The 7,759-nt window shown below is 38.9% G+C and overlaps 1 non-coding gene across 1 annotated transcript; it reads right to left on the bottom strand.

Annotated features, from left to right (window-relative positions):
* Positions 1-3,836: 3,836 nt before the first annotated feature.
* Positions 3,837-3,940, bottom strand: LOC112718832 (small nucleolar RNA R71). The gene has a single exon (XR_003161159.1). It is a non-coding gene; the product is annotated as a small nucleolar RNA R71 (small nucleolar RNA).
* Positions 3,941-7,759: the final 3,819 nt, after the last annotated feature.

The following is a 7,759-nucleotide window of genomic DNA, read 5'->3' on the forward strand; positions in this document are numbered from 1 at the left end:
TAGTTTTTAGCAAGTTTAAGCTACTTTTAGGGATGTTTTCATTAGTTTTTATGTTAAATTCACATTTCTGGACTTTACTATGAGTTTGTGTGTTTTTCTGTGATTTCAGGTAAATTCTGGCTGAAATTGAGGGACTTGAGCAAAACTCTGAAGAAGGCTGACAAAAGGACTGCTGATGCTGTTGGAATCTGACCTCCCTGCACTCGAAATGGATTTTCTGGAGCTACAGAAATCCAATTAGTGCGCTCTCAACGGCGTTGGAAAGTATACATCCAGAGCTTTCCAGCAATATATAATAGTTCATACTTTATTCGGAGATTGACGACGTAACTTGGCGTTGAACGCCAAATACATGCTGCTGTCTGGAGTTAAACGCCAGAAAAACGTCATGATCCGGAGTTGAACGCCCAAAACACGTCATAACTCGGAGTTCAACTCCAAGAGAAGCCTCAGCTCGTGGATTAATCAAGCTCAGCCCAAGCATACACCAAGTGGGCCCCGGAAGTGGATTTATGCATCAATTACTTACTCATGTAAACCCTAGGAGCTAGTTTATTATAAATAGAACATTTATCTATTGTATTAGATATCTTTTGATCACTTGAGTCTTTTGATCATTCGGTCTTGTGACCACATGGGGGCTGGCCATTCGGCCATGCCTGAACCTTTTACTCATGTATTTTCAACGGTGGAGTTTCTGCACACCATAGATTAAGGGTGTGGAGCTCTGCTGTACCTCAAGTATTAATGCAATTCTATTTTCTTTTATTCAAATCTCTCTTATTCTTATTCCAAGATATTCATTCGTACCCAAGAACATGATGAATGTGATGATAAGTAACCCTCATTATCATTCTCACTTATGAACGCACGTGATTGACAACCACTCCTGTTCTACATGCAACCGAGCTTGAATGTGTATCTCTTAGATTCCCCAACAGAATCTTCGTGGTATAAGCTAGATAGATGGCAGCATTTATGAGGATCCGGAAAGTCTCACCTTGTCTGTGGTATTCCGAGTAGGATCCTGGGAATCCGGAAAGTCTAACCTTGTCTGTGGTATTCCGAGTAGGATTCCGGTAATGAATGACTGTGACGTACTTCAAACTTGCAAGTGCTGGGCGTTAGTGACAGACGCAAAAGAATCAAGGGATTCTATTCCAGTAGGCGCAGGAACCAACCAGTGATTAGCCGTGCTGTGACAGAGCGCGTGAGCGTAGTTTTCACTGCGAGGATGGGATGTAGCCATCAACCATGGGTGATGCCTCCAGACGATTAGCCATGCGAGTGACAGCCGCATAGGATCATTTTCCCGAGAAGATTGAAAGTAGCCACCGCTGATGGTGAACCCCTATACACAGCTTGCCATGGAAAGGAGTAAGAAGGATTGAGTTGAAGCAGTGGGAGAGCAGGCGTCCTTGAGCCATACAGTATCTCCATTCGCTTATCTGAAATTCCCACCAATGAATCTGCATGAGTATTCTATCCCTTTTATTATTTATTTTCTTATTTCTATTTTCGAAAACCCATAAACCAATTTAATCTGCCTAACTGAGATTTACAAGGTGACCATAGTTTGCTTCATACCAACAATCTCTGTGGGATCGACACTTACTCACGTAAGGTTTATTACTTGGACGACCCAGTACACTTGCTGGTTAGTTGAACGGAGTTGTGTCCACTCGTGCCAATTTCAAATTCCATAAAAGTACAACTTAAAGAATAGTGATCACAATTTCGTCCACCAAGTTTTTGGCGCCGTTGCCGGGGATTGTTCGAGTATGGACAACTGACGGTTCATCTTGTTGCTCAGATTAGGTAATTTTCTTTCCAAAAATCTTTTTCAAAATTTTTCTTTTCTTTTTCATTTTTCCAAACTTTATTTTCGAAAATATTAATAAAAATACAAAAAAAATTCATAAAATCATAAAAACCAAAAATATTTTGTGTTTCTTGTTTGAGTCTTGAGTCAAATTTTAAGTTTGGTGTCAATTGCATGCTTTAAAAATTTTTCTTGCATTTTTCGAAAATCTCATGCATTCATAGTGTTCTTCATGATCTTCAAGTTGTTCTTGACAAGTTTTCTTGTTTGATCTTGATGATTTCTTGTTTTGTGTTGTTTGTTGTTTTTCATGTGCATCTTTGCATTCATATTTTTCAAGCATTAAAAATTTCTAAGTTTGGTGTCTTGCATGTTTTCTTTGCATCAAAAATTTTTCAAAATTATGTTCTTGATGTTCATCATGATCTTCAAAGTGTTCTTGGTGTTCATCTTGACATTCATAGCATTCTTGCATGCATTCATTGTTTTGATCTAAAAATTTCATGCATTGAATATTTTTGTTGTTTTTCTCTTTCATAATTAAAAATTCAAAAAATCAAAAAAATATCTTTTCCTTATTTTCCTCCAAATTTTCGAAATTTTGGGTTGACTTGGTCAAAAATTTTTAAAATTAGTTGTTTCTTACAAATCAAGTCAAAATTTCAATTTTAAAAATCTTATCTTTTCAAAATCTTTTTCAAAAATCATATTTTTTTCATTTTTTTTATAAATTTCGAAAATTTCAAAAATCTTTTTCAAAATATTTTCAAAATCTTTTTCTTATCTTTATATCAAATTTTCGAAAATTAGCTAACAATTAATGTGATTGGTTCAAAAATTTGAAGTTTGTTACTTTCTTGTTAAGAAAGGTTCAATCTTTAAGTTCTAGAATCTTATCTTGTAGTTTCTTGTTAGTTGAGTCTTTTTAAAAATTAAATCTTTTTCAAAATATCTTTTTATTAAAATTTTTATCTTATCTTTTTATCTTTTATCATATCTTTTTCAAAAATTTTATCTTTTTCAAAATTTGATTTCAAAATATCTTATCTAACTTCTTATCCTCTTATCTTTTTCAAAATTTGATTTCAAATCTTTTTCAATCAACTAACTAACTTTTTGTTTGTTTCTTATCTTTTTCAAAACCACCTAACTACTTTTCCCTCTCTAATTTTCGAAAATTCTCCCTCTCTTTTTCAAAAATTCTTTTTGTTTTAAATTTTAATTTTAATTATATTTTGTTTTTGATTTTCGAAAATTACTAACCTCTTTTTCAAAAATTATTTTCGAAATCTTCCTTCTCTTTTCTTCTTCTATTTAATTATTTAATTACTAACACTTCTCTTCACCTCTCTTCATCCAAAAATCCGAATCCCCATCTCCATTCTTCTAACCCATTTCTTCTTCTACTAACATAAGGGAATCTCTATACTGTGACATAGAGGATTCCTCTTTCTTTTCTTGTTTTCTTCTCTTTCATATGAGCAGGAACAGGGAAAAAGGCACTCTTGTTGAAATTGATCCAGAACCTGAAAGGACTCTGAAGAGAAAATTAAGAGAAGCCAAATTAAAACAATCCAGAAATAACCTTTCAGAAATTTTCGAACAAGAGAAGGAGATGGCAGCCGAAAATAATAATAATAATGCAAGGAGAATGCTTGGTGACTTCACAAAGCCAACGTCCAAGTTTGATGGAAGAAGCATCTCCATTCCTGCCATTGGAGCCAATAACTTTGAGCTTAAGCCTCAACTAGTTGCCTTAATGCAACAAAACTGCAAGTTTTACGGGCTTCCATCTGAAGATCCTTATCAGTTTTTAACTGAGTTCTTGCAGATCTGTGAGACTGTAAAGACGAATGGAGTTGATCCTGAAGTCTACAGACTCATGCTTTTCCCTTTTGCTGTAAGAGACAGAGCTAGAATATGGTTGGATTCACAACCTAAGGATAGCCTGGACTCCTGGGATAAGCTGGTCACTGCCTTCTTGGATAAATTCTTTCCTCCTCAAAAGCTGAGCAAGCTGAGAGTGGATGTTCAAACCTTCAAACAAAAAGATGATGAATCCCTCTATGAAGCTTGGGAAAGATATAAGCAGTTGACCAAAAGATGTCCATCTGACATGTTTTCAGAATGGACCCTATTAGATATATTCTATTATGGTCTCTCTGAATTTTCGAAAATGTCATTGGACCATTCTGTAGGTGGATCTATTCACCTGAAGAAAATGCCTGAAGAGGCTCAAGAACTCATTGACATGGTTGCAAACAACCAATTCATGTACACCTCTGAGAGGAATTCCGTGAATAATGGAATACCTCAGAAAATAGAAGTTCTTGAAATTGATGCTCTGAATGCCATATTGGCTCAGAACAAAGTGTTGACTCAACAGGTCAACATGATCTCTCAAAATCTGAATGGGCTGCAACATGCATCCAACAACACTAGAGAGGCAGCTTCTGAAGAAGCTTATGATCCTGAGAACCCTGCCATGGCAGAGGTTAATTATATGGGTGAACCTTATGGAAACACCTATAATCCATCATGGATAAATCATCCAAATTTCTCCTGGAAGGATCAACAAAAGCCTCAACAAGGCTTTAACAATGGTGGACGCAATAGGCTAAGCAATAGCAAGCCATATCCATCATCTTCTCAGCAAAAGACAGAGAATTCTGAACAAAACACTTCTAATTTAGCCAATATTGTCTCTGATCTGTCAAAGGCCACTTTCAGTTTCATGAATGAAATAAGATCCTCCATCAGAAATTTGGAGGCACAAGTGGGCCAGCTGAGTAAGAAAGTCATTGAAACTCCTCCCAGTATTCTCCCAAGCAATACAGAAGAAAATCCAAAAGGAGAGTGCAAGGCCATTGATGTGATCAATGTGGCCGAATGCACAAGGGAGGAGGAGGACAAAAATCCTAGTGAGGAAGACCTCCTGGGACGTCCCTCAAGCAAGAAGGAGTTTCCCATTAAGGATCTAAGGGAATCTGAGGCCCATACAGAGACCATAGAGATTCTATTAAATCTCCTTCTGCCATTCATGAGCTCTGAAGACTATTCTTCCTCTGAAGAGGATGAAGATGTGACTGGAGAGCAAGTTGCTCAATATTTAGGAGCTATCATAAAGCTGAATGCCAAGCTGTTTGGTAATGAGACTTGGGAAAGTGAACCTCCCTTGCTCATTAGTGAACTAGATACTTGGATTCAGAAAACTCTACCTCAAAAGAAACAAGATCCTGACAAGTTCTTAATACCTTGTACCATTGGCACCATGAGCTTTTTCAAAGCTCTATGTGATCTAGGGTCAGGGATAAATCTTATGCCACTCTCTGTAATGGAGAAGTTAGGGATCATTGAGGTACAACCTGCCTTGTTCTCATTGCAATTGGCAGATAAGTCATTGAGACAAGCTTATGGAATAGTAGAGGATGTGCTAGTAAAGGTTGAAGGCCTTTACATCCCTGCTGATTTCATAATCTTAGACACTAGGAAGGAAAAGGATGATTGCATCATCCTTGGAAGACCTTTCCTAGCCATAGCAGGAGCTGTGATAGATGTCAACAGAGGTGAATTAGTCCTTCAATTGAATGTGGACTACCTTGTGTTTAATGCACATGGCCATCCCTCTGTGACAAAAGAGAGTAAGCATGAAGAGCTTCTCTCAGTTCAGAGTCAAGAAGAGCCCACACAGTCAAACTCTAAGTTTGGTGTTGTGAGGCCACAACCAAACTCTAAGTTTGGTGTTAAGATCCCATATCCAAACTCTAAGTTTGGTGTTGGGACTACACTAACATTGACCTGATCACCTTGCGGCTCCATGAGAGCCACTGTCAAGCTATTGACATTAAAGAAGCGCTTGTTGGGAGGCAACCCAATTTTAATTATCTAATTTTTATTATATTGTTATTTTGTGTTTTATTAGGTACATGATCATGAGGAGTCACGAAAAAATCAAAAAAATTAAAAACAGAGTCAAAAACAGAAGAAAAATTTTTTTTTACCCTGGAGGTCGCGCAGACTGGCGTTCAACGCCAGTAAGATGCATCTGGCTGGCGTTCAACGCCAGAACAGAGCACCATTCTGGCGCTGAACGCCAGAAACAAGCAACATCCTGGCGCTGAACGCCAGAAATGTGCCTAGAGGAGACAAGCTGGTGTTGAACGCCAGCAACAAGCATGAAACTGGCGTTCAACGCCAGAAACATGCATTACATGGGCGTTGAACGCCCAGAACATGCACCAATGGCCGTTTAAACGCCAGAATGATGCACGAAGGCATTTTACATGCCTATATGGTGAAGGAATGGTATTTCTTTTCACCTCAGGATCTGTGGACCCCACAGGATCCCCACCTACCATATTCCCACCTTTTCTTTTAATCCTAATCACACTCTCCTAATCCTAATCTCATTTCACCCTTTCCCATATCACATTTCCCAAAAACCTTCACCAATCACCTCAATTCCTCTTCCCAATTACCCCATTCACCTTTCACATCAATCCACTCTTCCCCATAAACCCCACCTACCTTCATAAAATTCAAATTCGATTTCCCACCCATTCCCACCCAATATGGCCGAACACCCACCCTCCCCTCTCCCTATAAATACCCTTCCATTCTACTTCATTTTCACACAACACAACCCCTCCTTCTCCCACATAGCCGAACCTATTTCTTCCCCTCTCTACTATATTCTCTTCTTCTTCTTCTTCTCTTCTTTTCTTTCTTGCTCGAGGGCGAGCAAAATTCTAAGTTTGGTGTGGTAAAAGCATAAGCTTTTTGTTTTTCCATTACCATCAATGGCATCTAAGGCTGGAGTATCCTCTAGAAAAGGGAAAGGGAAGACAAAAGCTTCCACCTCCGAGTCATGGGAGATGGAAAGATTCATCTCCAAAAGCCATCAAGACCACTTCTATGATGTTGTGGCAAAGAAGAAGGTGATCCCCGAGGTCCCTTTCAAGCTCAAAAAGAATGAGTATCCGAAAATCCGACATGAAATCCAAAGAAGAGGTTGGGAAGTCCTAACCAACCCCATGCAACAAGTCGGAATTTTGATGGTTCAAGAGTTCTATGCCAATGCATGGATCACTGGGAACCATGATCAAAGTATGAACCCGAATCCAAAGAACTATCTCACAATGGTTCGGGGGAAATACTTAGATTTTAGTCCGGAAAATGTGAGGTTGGCGTTTCACTTGCCTATGATACAAGGAGATGAACGCCCCAACACTAGAAGGGTCAACTTTAATCAAAGGTTGGACCAAGTCCTTATGGACATATGTGTGGAAGGAGCTCAGTGGAGAATAGACTCCAAAGGCAAGCCAGTTCAACTAAGAAGACTGGATCTCAAGCCTGTGGCTAGAGGATGGTTGGAGTTCATTCAACGCTCTATCATTCCTACTAGCAACCGATCTGAAGTTACTGTGGATCGGGCCATCATGATTCATAGCATCATGATTGGAGAGGAAGTGGAAGTTCATGAGGTCATCTCCAATGAACTCTACAAAATAGCCGACAAGTCCTCCACCATGGCAAGGCTAGCCTTCCCTCACCTTATATGCCATCTATGTTACTCAGCTGGAGTTATCATAGAAGGAGATACCCCCATTGAAGAAGACAAGCCCATCACCAAGAAAAGGATGGAGCAAGCAAGAGAAGCTCCTCACGGCCCTCAAGAAGTGCATGAGGAAGCTCATCATCAACAAATTCCTGAGATACCTCAAGGAATGCACTTTTCTCCCAACAATTATTGGGAGCAACTCAACACCTCCTTAGAAGATTTGAGCCATAATGTGGAACAATTAAGGGTGGAACATCATGAGCACTCCATCATTCTCCAAGAAATAAGAGAAGATCAAAGAGCAATGAGGGAGGAGCAACAAAGGCAAGGAAGGGACATAGAAGAGCTAAAGAACATCATTGGTCCTTCAAGAAGAA

This window comes from Arachis hypogaea, chromosome 10, assembly GCF_003086295.3.
Source record: "Arachis hypogaea cultivar Tifrunner chromosome 10, arahy.Tifrunner.gnm2.J5K5, whole genome shotgun sequence".
Taxonomy (NCBI): Eukaryota; Viridiplantae; Streptophyta; class Magnoliopsida; order Fabales; family Fabaceae; genus Arachis; species Arachis hypogaea.